Source organism: Pteropus vampyrus, unplaced genomic scaffold (assembly GCF_000151845.1).
Source record: "Pteropus vampyrus isolate Shadow unplaced genomic scaffold, Pvam_2.0 Scaffold92, whole genome shotgun sequence".
In the NCBI taxonomy this organism is placed as follows: Eukaryota; Metazoa; Chordata; class Mammalia; order Chiroptera; family Pteropodidae; genus Pteropus; species Pteropus vampyrus.
In genome coordinates this window covers 2,269,172-2,278,385 of record NW_011888873.1, presented here as the reverse complement: position 1 = coordinate 2,278,385, position 9,214 = coordinate 2,269,172, and the positions used below count along the sequence as shown (strand labels likewise).

At 41.5% G+C, this 9,214-nt stretch overlaps 1 protein-coding gene and 1 long non-coding RNA gene across 3 annotated transcripts in view; one reads left to right on the top strand and one right to left on the bottom strand.

Moving 5' to 3' along the window:
- Positions 1-2,958, bottom strand: part of CASP3 (caspase 3) — a 19,711-nt gene extending 16,753 nt beyond the window's left edge. Inside the window, exon 1 of the mRNA XM_011364025.2 lies at positions 2,877-2,958. The gene's annotated coding sequence lies outside the window, so the exon portion shown is untranslated. The remainder of the gene's footprint in view (positions 1-2,876) is intronic.
- A 79-nt stretch (positions 2,959-3,037) lies between these two features.
- Positions 3,038-8,213, top strand: LOC105294708. Of its 2 annotated transcripts, none has more exons than XR_896087.2 (3): positions 3,038-3,242; positions 3,486-3,565; positions 7,974-8,213. It is a non-coding gene; the product is annotated as an uncharacterized LOC105294708 (long non-coding RNA). The 2 variants fall into 2 exon arrangements; XR_002781289.1 differs by having other exon boundaries at positions 3,378-3,565.
- Positions 8,214-9,214: the final 1,001 nt, after the last annotated feature.

Genomic DNA, 9,214 nt, shown 5'->3' with positions numbered 1-9,214 from the left:
GGAGAGAGAAAAGGAGAAATGGGAAAGTCCCTGCAGACCTAAATATTTTGTATGAAATACATGTGAAGGATCTCGGATATCTTTCATAAAAATTTCAGGTAACCTATTCCTCCACCATAATAATTTACTGAACACCAACTATGTGTAGAATACTGTAGTTAACCTTGAGTGTATGAATTAATGGAAGAGACAAAGTCCCCATTCCTATGTGGGACTTATACCAATGCTCACTGGTATTCAAAAGTGGTTCAACAAGGCCAGACAGGGTTAAGTTCATATCAGATAAGGTTATCTTATTCTATCCTAATTCAGAAGCTCTGTTAGTAACTTGAAGGCAAGAACAAGATAGGCAGAGAAATAAGAACATTACAGTGATTTACAAAGCACTGTCATAGACATTATCTCCTATGAGCTGGTAAATATAGGCTGTGCTGACTTAACCTATTTCCCCTCCATTACATTTGTATTTATTAAGTGTATACAAAACAGTAACTAACAGTCTAAGAATCTTTTTCTAAGCCCAAACACCAGTGCTTCCCATATTTGAGGTACCAGAATCCATTTAATGCCATTCATGAAAATAAAGACTGCTTTCTAGCATTAGAAGGGGGATAAAGCAGTAGAAGATTGTGTTAGGTTTGAAAGCAAAACAGTAAAGAAGCACTGTAAATGCCTGTATTAGATGAGGTGTCAGTCTTTCAAAATGGTAGGAGGCAAGACCTTTGTTCAGGATAGCAAAAGCAAATTTGATTTTATAGGCACAGAGTTTCATTTCTTTTTTTACTTGAACAGATTTTATTGCCAAACTGCAATAAATTGTTCATTCACTCATTAAAACACACTATAACTTCCAAAAGCCTTTTTTGCAAAAAAGCGAGGCAAAACCAAAGCTCAAAAATCAAGCTGTGATAGGAATGATTCAAGGTTTACATTTCATCCTCAGAGATCATGTACCTACAACATATTCCAACTGGCTGGGCATGTTTTGATACAGGCTGGTCTAACAACCTTGCTTAGCACTTCCTATTACCATCTCGCACATTCACACTGTTACATCAACTCCCTATTTCACTTCTACCATTGCTTTTTAATATTTTATTTATAAGTAATCCTAGAACAGGTTTATTTTTTCTGGATAGGACATATTCTTAAAAAGCATAATACTATAGTGTGGGCATTCACTTGTGACAGGCCCTAGATATGGGGAAAGATAATAAGGAACAAGATAAACATAGTCCCTCATTGAATTTGCTTACAAGCTAGTAGGAATAACAGTAAGTAAACAACTGCAAAGGATATGACTTTCCTTCTTAGTAAATGACAGATGTAAAAGGAATATATAAAAGGAAAACCGAACCTTGAAGTGTTTAGCGAGAAAAGAAACACAAGTAGGGGTTTTTGAGCAAATGTGATGTGATGGCAGGAGACAGGGAATGTGTTTCAGGCAGAGAACAGATATTAAGATCAGAATTGTTTTTGCAGAAAGTGAAAAGGGGTACTCAAAAGATAAGGCAGGGAGGGAATCCAGGAGCCAACCTGTATTTGGCTTTGTTAGCCATGTTAAGGGACTGGGTTTATCATGTGGGCAAAAGAATAGCTTTCTAGATTTTTATTTCGTAAAGATCTCTCAGCCTGTGCTTTAAAGAATGGATTGGAGAGGGGCAGAAGATCTGGAATTATTGAAGCTAATGAGGCTGCTGTAGCCAAATGAGAGCCTAGCGGGGTTTAAATAAGCTATGGAGAGAAGTGGACAGATCTAGTGGATACTTAAGAGGTCAAGGGGTCTTGGTGGCTAACTGGGGAAGGAGCTGGGAGAGGTGGTTGAGAAAGTTGGTTCCTGGTTTCCTGACTGCGGTGCCACTTGAGAACGAAAGACAGCTGCATCAAGAGCCGACCCACTGAAAATAAGAGTAACAAGGGTGAGAAAGGCGCTCTTATTTAACATGGCCTGGGGGCATTTCAAAGCAGCTCCTACGTGACTTGGCCTTGGATACAAAGTTACAGGGATGAGATGGAAGGATTCTGAGAGGGCTTCAGGTCTGAAAAGGACTTGGAGTTTAATGCCTGAAATTACCTCTCTGGAAAACTGAGTCGCACAGGCAACCCGAGAAAACGTAAGCTCGAGAGAGAAGACAGCAGGAACCAAACCCTTGTCCAACAAAGAAAGGGAGGATCAACCGTGAGGAACAGCGCCTCCAGAATAGCACCAGGTTCGCCTCCAGTCCTCCGGGCGTTGTTTTCCGTCGCCGAGCCTCCGCTCCTCCCTTTCTGTCTCAAGTCTCATCCCCGCGGACCTGACCACCCTCACTTCCCTGCATCCCGCTCCCGGGCCGACCTCCTACAGCCCGGCCTCATTCACCCCTCCCCACTAGGCTCCGCGACCCTGGTCCAGCCTCCTGCTACTCAGCCTCGGCCTCCCACCCGCCCACCACCCTATCCATCACGACCAGCCTCGACGCTCCTGGCTCGGCCTCCCGTCCCTCAGGCTGGACCTCTCCAGCCAGGTATCCGCATTCGGCCTCCACATCCCCGGCCCGGTCTCCCGCTTTCCGGCCTCAACGCTCCTGGTCTGGCCTCCTGATCATAGGACCGGTCTCCCGCCCTCCGGGCGCGGCAGCTCGGGACTCCACATCCCCGGCCCAGCCTCCCGCCCCGGGTCGGGTCTCTTGCTCCGCGGGCTTCAGTGCTCGGCCTAACACTCGCCGTCGTGGCAAAACAAAGGATCCGCCGTCGGGACTGTGCCCACCTCCTCCGTCAGCCCGGACTGGCTGCAGGCCCAGCAAAGTCCCTGGGGTGGGTGCGGGGCTTGGGAAGATGGAGGGATTGGGCCCAGGGCTGACGGCCCCGCGGCGAGAAGGAGCGACGGCAGCACTCACCGCACAGCACCCACACAGCGGACTCCCGACCGCCCCGCTCCGCGCCAGCTCGATCTCTGCGTGCTGCAAACCTGGACTCCGCCTGCGGCAGCAGCCCCGCCCCCGCCGGCCCCGCCCCGCCCCGCCCCGCCGCGACACGTCACTGCTCCAGTGCGCGCCCCGCGGGTCCGCCCGGGATCGTCGCTCCCGCCGCCCTCCCATAGGCCTGGCGCGCTCCCGCCCGCTTGCCCGGGCGAGTCCCAGCCCCCGCCCCCGCCCCGCCCCCGCGCGCCCTTTGAACGCGGAGTCCGGCCTCGGAACCAGGGCCTGGGTCCCGCTCGCCGCTGAGGACGCGGACGTTTCCCTTCACCGCGCAGATTTCCGGAGGTAAACGGACGGGGACATGAAGGCCGTGCCGGGCCCAAGGGGCAAAGAGAGGGGAGTCAAGGGCGGGCCTGACGCCTCTTCTGACTTCCGGGAGGTAGAGGGGCGACCCGCGACGGTAAACTCTGCTTCCCCCAGGCCACCTGAAGCCTTTCCGTAAGTCACTTCTAATTCCCTGACCCTAAACCAAAAGCCTTAACTGCCTTACTGGTTTCTCGCCTGTTTTGGGTCACGAACTTCTTCCAGAGCCTGATGCAAACTACGATTGCTTTCGCCGAGGACTACGAACGCAGTTGACAACCAAGTTCTGCGTCAAATTTTAAGAGGTTCGTAACATTCTGACAAGTCAGGGACACCCTTCCCCCACTACGTCCCCCATGTTAAGAACTAGACTACCTCCAACACTTGCCTGTTTGGGCACAAATCAGGGGCTATAATTTGTACACAAATACATATCTTTATATATATATGGCTACCACTTGTTGGGTTCTTATTTTGTGCTGGTACATTTTCACGCTACATTTTCTTATTTTATCCTTTCTACAACCCCTGGAAGTGAGAATTCCAATCCCCGCCTGAGCTTAAAAAGGTTAAGTAGTTTGCTCTTGTTAAAAGAGTTACGGGAGTTACAGTCTGATCCCAGGAATAAAATTTAGGCCTTCCTTAATCCCTCCCAGATTGAGAGAGGACCAGTGTTTGGCAGTGTTTTGTTGTTGCAGTAACACTGAAGAATAGGACCTTCTCCCAGATCCTATCAGTGGTTCAGCACGCAGTTATTCATAAAGGCACCGGTATAGTTGAACAAGTCCTATGGTAATGCACAAGCCCCTTCCTGTGCTAAACTTTCTTACCAAAATGATGCTTCAGTTAAAGCAATGGCAGCAGTTTTCTGTTTTGGTATGAATTATACTAATTTACTTATTCTAGAGAAACTTTATATCAGACGGTTGGCTGGAGGCACTGTCTTCTGAATCCATTTCTTTTTACAGAGAGTCTCACAGGTGGCAGAACTTGATCTGGCCCTTGAAGGGGAAAAGATTGGGAAAAGCAAGTGAGCATTCCAGGTGAGAGAAACAGGCAAGAGGGCACTTGGAATGGCCAGGTGTAGGGAGTGGTGGTTATCATTTGGTGAGAAGGCTGAACAAGAAAAACTGGGGAAGTGGTTTAGGGCTAGATTCTGGAGAGAGTTTGTAGACTTCTTGAAGTAAACTATAATGTGAATTAGGTAATGCTCCGAATCATTAATAAGTGTCCCTATGAAAAGTTATACAAATGGATTTAAGGGCAATTAGTCTGGCAGTTAGGCTTTTTGGATGGGAGATCCTTTGGGGATAGTAGAAAGGGGGAACTAGAAAAGAACAATATGCCTTCTTATCCCTTACAGGAGACTTTTGAGAAATTTAAATATGAATTACTATTGTTCAATCATAGACAGGCTAAGTGACTGAAATGGGAAAAAAGAAAATTCAGTTTATGCAATTTAAAGTGTCATTCTGGAAAGAGTTTATATACTATTACTGTAAGTTAATTTTAATCACATACTTTATTATGAAGACTTTAGCAGTGGGAGAAATAGTATAAATGCATTACAAGGGGCCATAAAAGGGATAGTGAGAAAACATTGCCAAATACCCAGAGCATTACTAAATGCTAGAACTAGAACATATATGCCAGAAAACAAAATATTGGTGAATCTATTCTCAGGACAGAGGGAGAAGTTAGAGTTAGGGAATAAGAATTGACTTGCAATTAGACAAAACAAACCAACCCAGAAGAACTGGGCTGGAGAGTACCATGACATGGTAGGCTTCAGATCACCTGAGAAGCCTGTAATCATGAAGCAAGTGCCCCCTCACCTAGTTCAGCTGTTTCTGGGTACCAGGCTGTCATAGCTGGACAAGTCTAGCATAAACCTAGGGAAACCAGGGCTACTTAGGTTGGCTGTGTAAGGCATCTCTCCACTTCCACCCTTACTGCCTTTTTTCTCACTACAGTTACTCTAAAAGGACTAAGCCAACCTTTTTTCTAGGCTGACCACCTTTAGTTATAAAATCAGTATCCAACATGGTTAAATAAACATTCCGGTGCAATGTACCAAAATTGAGCTCTTAAGCTTACTGTTTTAAAATACAACACATTTTTCTTTGGAACTTGGAAACATACCAAAAATAGTTATGGTCCCTATGTGAAAAGGGGTTTCGAGGTACATTTATATAAAAGAAAGACAACTCTTTCCCAACCAGGAGTTAAAAGCATTTCTAATATGGTTCTCCCTGAGGGTAGGGATGAGAAATACGATAGTCCGAAACCAGGATGCCAGATGTAGTCCTGTTCTCCATTTCCTTTGCTTTTGTCACTCAACTCTCCTGCTGGAATAGTCCAAGCCTCAGTCGTCCTCTAACCCTTAACCCAGCTGTTAAAATTTTCAAATTGTCCAAACCACTTGAGGGCATGACATATTGAACTTCTCTTTTTTTTTTTCTTTTTCTGTTGATACTCATGGTTTTCTCAGTCCAGTAAATGTTCAACTGGTTTTTCACTGGGACTCCATGACTTTCATGTATGACACTTCCACAGGTATACCAATATTTTTAGAAAACTAAAAAGTTTTCCTGATGTCAGTGTCACTAAGATCCGATCCGATCCATATGGTTATTCCTAGTCAGTTATTGGTTAAGTACTAGAGCTACAATTCACATGATTGTAGTCTGTGCTTATTAATTATTGGGCTTTATTAAAAGTTAATAAATTTCATAGAAGAAAGGTAAATTTCTCAGGCTATCCAAATGTAGGGGATTTTTATCTTTATGTGAAGCAGATTAAAGTGAGCCGAATACTCAGAATTTATCAATAAGGAGCCATATCACTCAGAATTTATCTAGCAATATCACTTTGTATTGAAAAATTTTATTAAAAATTGCCCCACATCTTCAATCCATTGAGACTACATTCCTTTCATAAGTGTGTCTTTTGAAATTTATGTTGACACCTTCAGAATTATATTTCTGTTTCTTGGTTTATAATTTGTAATTTTCATATGGGTTAGAGAAGAATCTTAGGTCTGTTATGTTTGAAATCAGATTTGAAATCTATAGATAATATGCCTTTTTTTTCTAACCATGTCATGACTCATGACATTCCTACCCTCAATCTTTTAGGATGAGTCTATTTTTCCTTCAGGGAATATCATTTACCAGTGAGTTTGTTTTGTTGAGGAGTCGTATGCTAAAATACAAGAGAATATTTATCAATTTGATAAGTGAAAATGCTGTAAAGACATTGCCAAAGGTAAATAAGAGTTTTAACCTCAGATGCTTTAGTATATATTATTATTTCACTTAAAAAACTAATATATCTGTTTTCTACATAAATTATGACATAGATGATATTAGTGGAGCGGGAAACTGTATCAGTTACCTATTTCTATTTAAAAACCAGGCCAAACACCAAACCAACAAATTTTGTCTTACAGTTCTGTGAGTTGGCTGGGCATCTCTTTGGCAGATCTCACCTGAATTCACTTGGGTTTACTCATGAATTGAATTCAGATGATGTTTGGACGATCCAGAATGGCTTAATTCACAAATCTGATAGTTGGTGCTGGCTGTTAGCTGGGGTACTTCTCCAGATGGCCTTTTATCCTCTGTGCAGCTAGAGCAATAGCATGACAATCTCAGGGAAGGACTCCAAGATAGCCAAATGCAATACGAAAGCACTTATTAAACCTCTGCTTGCTTCACATTTGTTAATGTGACATGGCCAAAGTCAGTCACATGGCCAAGCCCAGAGTTAATATGAGAATGGGCTTAGATGGCATCTCTTGATGAAAGGAATGGCAAAGGATTTGTTGTCATTTATTATCTGCAATGGAAGCTTTCAAAACCCTTCTCAAAACCTAATCTTTTTCCTTTGTAAATAAACATAATCCCAAATTGGAAAACTGTTGCCTGGTCCCCTTACCCAGGCATGGCTAACATGAAAGCATTGTATGCAAACAAAAACACATGTCATTAATAAACAAGTGTTAAAATACAATCATCAACATTGACTTATCACAAAAATACAGTCATTAAGTTAAAAGACATAAGTTAAGATTTATTTATTAAATCATTCTTATGATTACCATAGACATCTCAAACCCAAACTAGCCAATATTATAGTTACCATTCATACACAGAGTTATCGTTCCAACTAACAGTTATGTTTGGAGGTAAGAGCAATGGGCAGAAACAGAGGAAAAAGGAGCTAAGAACTGCACAGTAGTGCCTAGAAATGAATTCTAGGCAAGTAATAGCCCAAGAATGGTGGCCAGGGTAGTAGCACCAGCTGGGCAAGGTAGATAGCACTTGATACAATTAAAGGTGGTAATAAAAACCATAATGATACAAGATATCTACATGAAGCTTTGTAATTTACAAAACTTTTTCACATCATGTCACATTTATCCTCCAGATAAAGTATTCAGGATGATATTGATTCCCATTTTGCAGTTGATTAAGATTTAGGAACCTTCACTAACTTGTCTAAAACTGTAGCACTATAGATGGAAGAGCCATCATAAAGGTTTGTGATAACTAGCTCTGTTCTCATTTCACATTAAAATAAATATAAAACATAAAATATAAAAGAAGGAAATGAGTTTTTAAGTTTTACCAAACAAAATATATTCTAAACAAAAACAGTGATGTTCTTGTTTGTTTGTTTTAGTAATAATTGATAAAACTCTGAACACAGGGTAGGATTTAGCCTCTTCATACCTCTGAACCAATGAAGAGAAAATGGGAAGCAAAACTGAAGCAAATTGAAGAACGAGCATCCCATTATGAGAGAAAACCGTTGTCCTTAGTGTACAGACCCAGGTTGTCCAAGCCAGAAGAACCATCCTCTGTTTGGAAACTATTTCATCGGCAAACTGAAGCTTTTAATTTTGTTAAAAACTGTAAAGAGGTAATTTTCTCATCTTCTACTTTATTTTAGAGCTGCTATAACTTAAGATTTCTAAAAAAATCTATTGTGTGTTTTTATTTCAGGCCACATACTCTACCAAAAGAATTTAATTGCAGTCTTAATATCACACTGTTTAGGAAAAATATGCCTATGAATCATGAGCCATTTATATTAATAATGAAAAAGAGTACCGTATCTAGTGCCAGTTGCTTCTAAAAAATTTGTAATGACGTTTAAATGAAGCAATACGTAGAGGAAGAGTAACCATATTCGTGGACTAAGAATAATAGAATGACTGAGTTTTTCAAGAGTTAAACTAAATACTCAGAAATATGAGGAAATGAATGAGTGAGGAAATGAATGAGATTTTTAGAATGAAATTAGGGAAAGGAGAATTGTTTAAACAATAGGATGTGAAAATATCTCAAATATTATAGCTTAGAGTTAATAAGTTCTAGAACTTAAATCATAGTGCCAAAGCACACATGTATTTATCTTTCTACTGTCTCCTTTTGTGCTTTGGAGTAGTAGGATGGGTTTATCATAATTTCCAACACATTAGGCAAGTGGGACAAAGAAGCGCTTACAACATGGGTTTGAATTGTGCAGGTTCACTTATTCCCAGATTTTTTTTGTTTATATTGTTAATGTATTTTCTCATCTTTATGATTTTTTAAAAATATTTTCTTTAGCTTACTTTATTGTAAGAATACAGTCTATAATACAAACATACCTCAGAGATGTTGCGGTTTTGGTTCTAGAATCTAGACCACCACATATAAGGTATCTCAAGAGTTGTAATCTTTTTGCTGGCGGAGGGTCTTGCTTTCCATTTGTAAAGCATACAACGTCTGTGAAGCACAATAAAGTGAAGTGCAATAAAATGGGCTCTGCCTAACATATACAAAATGTTTGTTAATTGCCTGTTTGTTATTGGTAAGACTTCTGGTCAACAGTAAGCTATTAGTAAAGTTTTGGGGGAGTCAGAAGTTATACATGGATATTTGACTGTCTGGGGGTTGGCATTC